This window comes from Triticum aestivum, chromosome 4B, assembly GCF_018294505.1.
Source record: "Triticum aestivum cultivar Chinese Spring chromosome 4B, IWGSC CS RefSeq v2.1, whole genome shotgun sequence".
NCBI classification, from domain to species: Eukaryota; Viridiplantae; Streptophyta; class Magnoliopsida; order Poales; family Poaceae; genus Triticum; species Triticum aestivum.
This window is the reverse complement of record NC_057804.1, coordinates 267,993,250-268,001,089: the sequence shown is the minus strand read 5'-3', so window position 1 is coordinate 268,001,089 and position 7,840 is coordinate 267,993,250. Positions and strand designations below refer to the sequence as shown.

The following is a 7,840-nucleotide window of genomic DNA, read 5'->3' as shown; positions in this document are numbered from 1 at the left end:
GAAGTCCTGCGAGGCTTAAGGACAAAGACTTTTGACAAGCTGCGCAAGAGTGGAAGTCACTAGATTGATGAGTTGCCGGCGGTTCTTTGGTCGATCAGAACGACGCCAAATCGAGCCACCAGCCAGACACCCTTTTCCCTGGTCTACGGGGCAGAGGCAATTCTCCCCACGGAACTCATATACGGGTCACCTGGAATGCTCGCTTATGTTGAGCTTGAGCAAGAGCAATTGCGCCAAGATGACGCAACGCTCCTTGAGGAAGATCGTCTCTGGGCGGCTGTGAGAGCAGCACACTACCAACAAGCTTTGCGCCGCCATCATAGCCGCAAGGTTCATGCCCGGAGCCTTGAGGAAGGCAACCTTGTTCTTCGGCACGTTCAGTTGGCCAAGAATTCCAACAAGTTGACGCCAAAGTGGGAAGGCCCTTATCGGGTAACATGAGTCACCAGGCCCGGCACAGTCTGGCTGGAGACCGAAGATGCCATTCCAGTGAGCAACTCATGGAACATTGAGCATCTTCGCAAGTTTTACCCATAAGGCGCGGCTGCCGGGCCTACCGGAAAGCCACCCTTTTGTACAAGCCTTGCCGGCAAGGCATGTAACCCTTTGTACAAAGCCAGGTGCAGACCCTGAGCATAAATAAACAAAGCGCTGGCGCCCTAAGTTATAGCATGCATGCTAGGTTGAGTCTCTTCCTCGGTTAGGGTTGATAGTGCTTAGCGACGGCTAACCCCCAGCTTAGAGGTCGAGTGCGTGTCTCTCTGTTCTTTTCTGTCTTTCTTTGGTTCGCAGGGCACGTAAGTATTCTTGCCAAGCTGTCCTGAAAGAAAAGGAACAGACAGACGCCCGGGCCCCGGCAAGCCAGAGTTGCCGAGGGGCTGCGAGAAACAGGATCCTTCCGCGGCAAGCCAGAATCACCGGGGACTGCAAATCCAGATAAGTCTTTTATCCCCTATCATGTGTTCCGTTATGGACTAGGATGCGTGAAACCCCGGTTCTATCAGTAAGCTACCATGCTCCCCCTTTTTCAGCACTCAAGGATTATTTCCTGGGTTTGGATCTGGTCATAGCCGCGGCAGCAGAAGAGGAGAACGAGGGGCCTAAGCCCACCTCATCCTTGCCTCTGCCAAGAGCGTGAGAAAGGTCAAGCGAGGTGGGAAGACGGCAAGGCCTGTTGCTGGGAAAAAACATTTGTCTTAAGGATGACAAGGACTCACCCCTTGTCATGGGTTCCTCTCACGAACGGAAATCCCCGGCAAACATCCCTTTTTCATTAAAAAATATCTCATACAGGAACAGTCCAAACGAAATGAAAAACATGAAAAAGGAGATTACAAGTTATAAAGCTAGCAAAGGCCCGAAGGCTTACAAGACTAAAAAGATATAAGGTGCTCGTAATCCCTTTCTTGTCACTCTCCTCAGGAAATGGAACGAGAAAGCAGAAAGGCAAAAGGGGCGCCTAAGCGAGCTACGAGTGGCAGAAGACACCGAGAGAACATCTCAGTGGCCGTCCAAGGGCTGGATGGTGATGGCGGCACCGGAGGCAGAGCTCGAAGACGAGGCGGCAGTACGCCAACGCGCGACAAAGGCGTCGGTTTCCGTGTACTCTGACTTGATGGCCTTGCTGCTCGTCCTCTTCCTCTTCCGCGGCCTCCCTATGCCAGCCGCCCAAGGAGTCGACCCCGAGAAGTTCAAGGAGACGGCAACACGGATGATGGGGTCGCCGGTGCCACTCGGTGCAGTGCCCGACACCTAGTCGGACCCATCATCCTGCCGCCTGCTGCCCTCGTCGTCGCTGACATTGTCTTCCTCGCCACACTCGCTCAAGGAGAACTCTTCATCGTCAGAGGAGCTCTCTACGCAGCACCTCACGCGGGTCCCAAAGTGCCTGAAGATCTTAATCGAGAGGAGGCCACCCTCCATCAGATTGAAATGGAGAGCGACCCTGTCCGTCAGGCTGTGAAGGCGAGCGAAGGTCTTCCACCCTCGGTGAACATACATGACATGAGGGGCGAGGAACTCAACATCGACCCACGTGCCGCTGTTCCCGCAACCCCTCATGTGTAGCCGCAGCACCTGCGGCGGATCCAGCTCCATCTCCCATGCAAACGGGGTTGGAAGGCGAAGGCGATGGCTTGGCGGATGGCGCAGCCTGACGAAGAATTCGCAGGGTTTATCCCCAGCATGGCCCTCCATTGGGGGAAGGGCTGTTGGAGGGGGCGAGGCAGATCTGCCGCCCCGTCCTCCTCTCCCCCGAGCTCCACGGCGGCCTCGGCCTCGCCCCCTTCCCCTCCCTCTAGCGTCCGGCTCCGCCGCTACGAGTTCTTGGGGAGGGGTGATGCACTGTCTGGCCGAAACCCTCGCCGCCACTGATGAAGCATCGCCACGCCCCCTCGCCATAGCATAAGAAGAAAGGAAGCAGAGATGGGAAAAGGCAGATGGCGAAAGGTTGGGAGGCTCCATTCCTCCCGTGCCCCTCTTTATAAAAGGGCGGGGGCGAGGCTTGGCCGTCCCCTCTCGGGCAATCTGGCCTCTTGAGGTGACAGCGTGCGAGGCCATCGACCGCCCTCCCCGCTCCATTGAAGGCGCGTGGGAATCAACCCGCACACGCGCGACTATACATGACCCCTACGCCTGTCACTCGCTCTGCATGCAGCAAACATGACGCAAGGAGCGGGCGCGATGATGCGCGTGGAACGACGGGTCCCAGGCAAGGGCAGTAAATGGGAGGCGGCCCTGCTGTCTCGAAGAGACACGCAAGCCGCCCATTTACTGTCCACCGAAAAGTGACGCCAGCATGCCCACGTCATGCGCGTGCATGACCCCCACGTCGCGCATTCAACACAGGTCGTGGGGAAGCGCAGCGGGCGAAACAGTGGTCGCGGTAAAATCCACCTCACCGGCCCGCGCACCGTTTTGGTCCTGGCCCAACAACACGCTGCGCCTATGTGTGACCCAGGCCCAGGGGCTCCTGTAGGTGTACAAAAGTAGGGGCCTAGCTTTTGACCCCTTTACTTGTGCACGGGCAGTCAGAGGCGCCTGCCACAGCCGCACATGAGCAAGGCAAGGGAGGGAAGCCGGAGAAGAGCCAAGGCCATAGGGTCAAGCAAAGCAAAACAACAAAGGACCAAGACCACAAAGGTTGCACGGGCAATGCAGGCAGCCCCGGCAAGATCCTTGCCGAGGGCAGCCCCGGCAAGATCCTTGCCGGGGCAGCTCGTCCACACCCACTAAGCGAACCACCTTCGAGCCCACCAACACTAAGTAGTCGCGTCTGGACAGGGTTCGAGAGGCACCTCCGTGGTGGCATGCAGATCTTTGTGAAGACATAGAACAATCAAGGTCAAATGGGGATAGCAAGGCGGTCGTCTCCACCGAAGAAACCCACGGGATCCCCCAGTAAGATCCTTGCCGGGGAAGCCGGCGCACCACGGAAAGGCCCTTGTCGGGCCACCCGGCAAGACTGTCGCCAAGCATCCCGGCAAGGCCACCGCCAAGCCCGCACCAGCCAGGTTCCTACTACCGTTCGTGCGCAGCCGCCAACCCAACCAGCTGGACAGGCACCTACTTGGCAGCATGCAGACCTTCATGGAGGCTCCACCACCGCGCCACCTCAGCTGCCTGCCTGCCTACGTGGCGCTGCATGCGTTGCTGGCAGGCACCGTGTCGAAGCCAGGAGGGGCGGCGACGGACGGGACGGGCCTCACCCTCGTCCCCCAATAAAGCGACAGACACCTAAGAACCGCATTTACTGCATCTTATCCTCTAATACTAGCGATAACCTCGCAACAGTGTAGCACTTTCCACCTCCTATGTGCCACTGTGGCAGCCCCTTTCGCCTATAAAAGGAGGCCCATGGCATACTCAGAAGGGATTTGGCTCTTTTGAATCTCACAATACCCTGAGCTAGTTCGAAATCTCAAGAGCACTAATACAACCACCAAAGCAGGATCGTAAGGTTTTACGCATCTTTGCGGCCCGAACCTAGGTAAATCCTCTCTGTGCCATCCCCTAGTCCCGCTCTTCTCATGATTCCGCGCCCGGCAACCGCAGAAGGGATTCCAGTGATCCTATAGGTGTCATTTCCCACCGACATTATCTCTATCAGATCTCACTTTTTCAAGTGGCTGTGAAGGGATTGGCAACCCCTTTATCACGTTGGTTGCAAGGTTCTTATTTGTTTGTCTAGGTACGAGGGATTTGCGTGTAGCCTCCTACAGGATTGATACCTTGGTTCTCAAAAACTGAGGGAAATACTTATGCTACTTTGCTGCATCACCCTTTCCTTTTCAAGGGAAAACCAACGCAGTGCTCTCAAACTTTAGGCCAAAACTGGATAACTCCAAGGCCCAGTCCACTATCCTGCTCGTGGCCTCGGGGTTTGTGAGTATCCATTGCAAAGGAAAGCCGATGACAACCGTGATCTCGCGGGCTTGAAGGTAGTGGCGCAGTTTCCTTGAGGCCGTGATGAGGCCAAAAATCAACTTTTGCGCGCCAGAGTACCTTGACCTAGACCCCTGCAACAGGGAGCTGATGAAGTATATTGGGCGCTGCACCACTTTCTTCCTTGCCTCAACGATGGGACTATTTCTTCTCACTACAAGAGGACAGACCTTTGGTAACACCATCTTTTGTTACTACAAGCCCAAAAGTGTGTTACTAGGCCATATAGTAACACAGTTTGAAATGTGTTCCATTAGACCGTGTTACTAAGTGGTGTCAACTATCACACATAATAATTGTTACCATATGTTAAAAAACGTGTTACACTTGCATTATAGTGACATGTGTATTATGTGTTACCGAAGACACCAGTAACACACTTTTGTAATTATAGTAACACCTATAGTAACATATTTTCATAGACGTATAACATTTGAGGTAACATGTTTCTGTAACTATAGTAACACATTATTTTAGCATCAGAACACAACTAGTAACATAATATCCATGTATCGTTACACTATAAATATAGTTGTCAACTACTCTAGTAACAAATTTTGTAGCTATAGTAACACCATTAGTAACACTGCTATATCAATATGGCAACATAATTAATGTATTTGTTTTTTATAATTAACCACAAAATTCGAAACACATTTTATGGAATATAAATTTATTTATAAAATCAAAGCAATTGCATAAATGTTAATCATTTTATTATTATGCTTGGCAGCGTATCAAAATGATATTGAAACTGAATCACAACACATACCGAAATTCATATGAAGATATTTATTACGAATATACAAGAGTGTATGATACATATGCATTACAATAAACATATCATTCATATCATTTTGAGGATAGAAAACACAACTACAGGGAATATTACACCATAGCATTTGCATCAATTCGACGAAAGAAAAAGATCTTCTGGATGATATTACTTTTTAAATCTATCAATGTAAACTAAAACTATTGGTAGCTAAAATCTTCAAACTTTATTTGATTCTTGATCCAAGAATTCAGCTGCAAATCAACTATCCAATCAACTATCCTTCTCTCGAATCTGTAAAAGAAAATTGCACCTTAGATATGTGTGATTAAATGTACACAAATCTGATTTGAGAATGTGGAAGGGAAGATTGTAGCTTAAAAAAGCTGAAGGCCAGGTAATTAAGTATCCTAAAGTGAAAGCCTCGTCAATTGTCTTGCAATCAGAAACTTCCCTTACCAACTCCTCATTTTCAAGAATAGGTTCGTCTATGCGCACAAGAGCAAATTCAACACCTAACTCAATACCACCAGCCTTAGTTCTTGGATCAATACTCCGAATAGTACCATACGCAACATTCTGCTTGTTGGGATATGTTGAAGTCTTTAAAACCACTTTGGAAGCATCCTATATTATGATCAATATTAGCAATCTATGACATGATAAGATAATTTTCATGAACATTATGAGATCTTTTAATTTAATGTCAGCCCAGTAAGGTGCCCTAAAAAACTAAATAAACTGGACCTGGCACGAAGTCTAATGCCCAAGGTCACCTCGCTAGCTCATGATTGGTTAAATTTATCATTTACTTGCATACAGCAGATTGAGCAAAAATTGTAATAAAATCCATTTTTCAAGCAGGCATGATAATGAGGGTTTGGGTTGGTAATTTGGGTGCAGTAAACCATGCTCCTTGGTGAATCTTTACCTTGATGGTAGAAGTACGCCTTCTTTTTGAGCAAGTTGGGTGTGGGCGTTCAGTTCTTGTCCCTGGCTGGTTTAGTCTTGAAACAGATTCACCCATAATATTCCTCGTTTCCCTCACCTACCAAGATACAATAATATTAGATGGAATGATATTCATACCTTGAAGTTACCGAAAGCTACAACTTCAAAACTCAAAAGGCACAAAAATTACCTCTAGCATAGAATCAATAACAAGGTCTTGTGGTGATGATGAATTTTGTTGAATTTGTAAATGGTTGACATCATGGTCACCAACCTAGTTCCATGACACAACAATGGAAAGCAAGCAATTATTTCATATTCTATCTTTGTGACATGAGTAAGAGTAACTATAGGCATAATCTTTTCATGCGAACGTGATAAATTATTATCCTCAGGAATGTCATCTTGCTTAGGTGAGCGTGCCTTATCAGGTCCATTGCAGTGGATTCTCTACAAACTGAAATATTAACATGAAGGTTTCAAGTGACAAGCAATGATGTAGGCCTTTATTAAATTACCTTTGTTTTACCAAGCAGTACTAGTAACCGAGAACTACCATTATCATTTGATTGGAGGTTTTCCTACATAACTAACAATTCTAAGTAAAATATTGATAGAAATGCATGCAAAGGGTGGGATAAAAAAGTCCTTTACCTCTTCTATTACATTATTGACACAACCTTCTTTGTTATTCATATCTTTAATAATCTGGTATTGCTTTTTTATATGCTCCTTCATCTTTTGCTATTTCCTCCCAAACATCATGTTCAACTTCATATGGTGATCCATCGGTTGTAGTCATATTGATGTTCTTTAGATACCGTGGCGTCCGACCATAGACTTGCTTAGGAGTTGGAAGCAAACCCATGCCATGCACTTGTCCAACCTTTTCTCTCCCTAACACTTCCTGCAGGGCATCACCTTCCCATGCGACTCTTCCATTCAAATTTTGTGCCAACTCTAGTCGTTCAGTTATTAGATTCTCCAATCGATCCTATAAGAAAAGAATCATGCATACACTAGTTAGATTGAACCATAACTTGATCCCGAGAACAATTAGACAATATCTATAATAATTGCCTACCAGGCGCTTATTTCTATCTTTATTTTTAGCATTAGCATCGTCCTTCTTCTTGTGAGTTGCTAAATAAACCTTTGATCTGTGCGGTCGTTTCTTTTCAGGATCAGCTTGCCTCTACAAAATAGAAACATCACCCATATGACAAAGGAGACACAGAAAACACTTCAAGAATAAAGATTACTCACCATGTCTTCACCCCATCAAGCATAACTCTTTGTGCCAGCATTATGTGAATCCTTCATGAGGGAACGGCTAATTATGTTCTTCTCAGTGAGGGCCTGTTATGATGCAATCATATCGTAAATGCAACTTATAAGATAAGCCCAAGAACTCACATTTAAATGTGAAAACAGGAAAGTATAGTATCTCATTCATTACCCTTCCTTTTTTGGACTTCCAATATTTAACAAGCCCACGCCATTGATCGTTGTCCACATCTTCTGGACAGAGCTTATACAAAGCCTTTCGCTTGATGATTGGATTTTTTTGAATTGCGGGATTGAAGAAAGCATCTTTCAAACTAGACTTAAATTTCCTCCAGTCTCTTCCAATTGATTTGAGTATCAATTTTTCACATGATCGAGGATACA

At 47.5% G+C, this 7,840-nt stretch overlaps 1 long non-coding RNA gene across 1 annotated transcript; it reads right to left on the bottom strand.

Moving 5' to 3' along the window:
- Positions 1–6,906: 6,906 nt before the first annotated feature.
- On the bottom strand, positions 6,907–7,525 carry LOC123094759 (uncharacterized). Its single transcript, XR_006445953.1, has 3 exons — positions 7,436–7,525; positions 7,254–7,364; positions 6,907–7,163 (listed from the first exon to the last, which is right to left on the bottom strand). It is a non-coding gene; the product is annotated as an uncharacterized lncRNA (long non-coding RNA).
- Between the last annotated feature and the right edge of the window lie 315 nt (positions 7,526–7,840).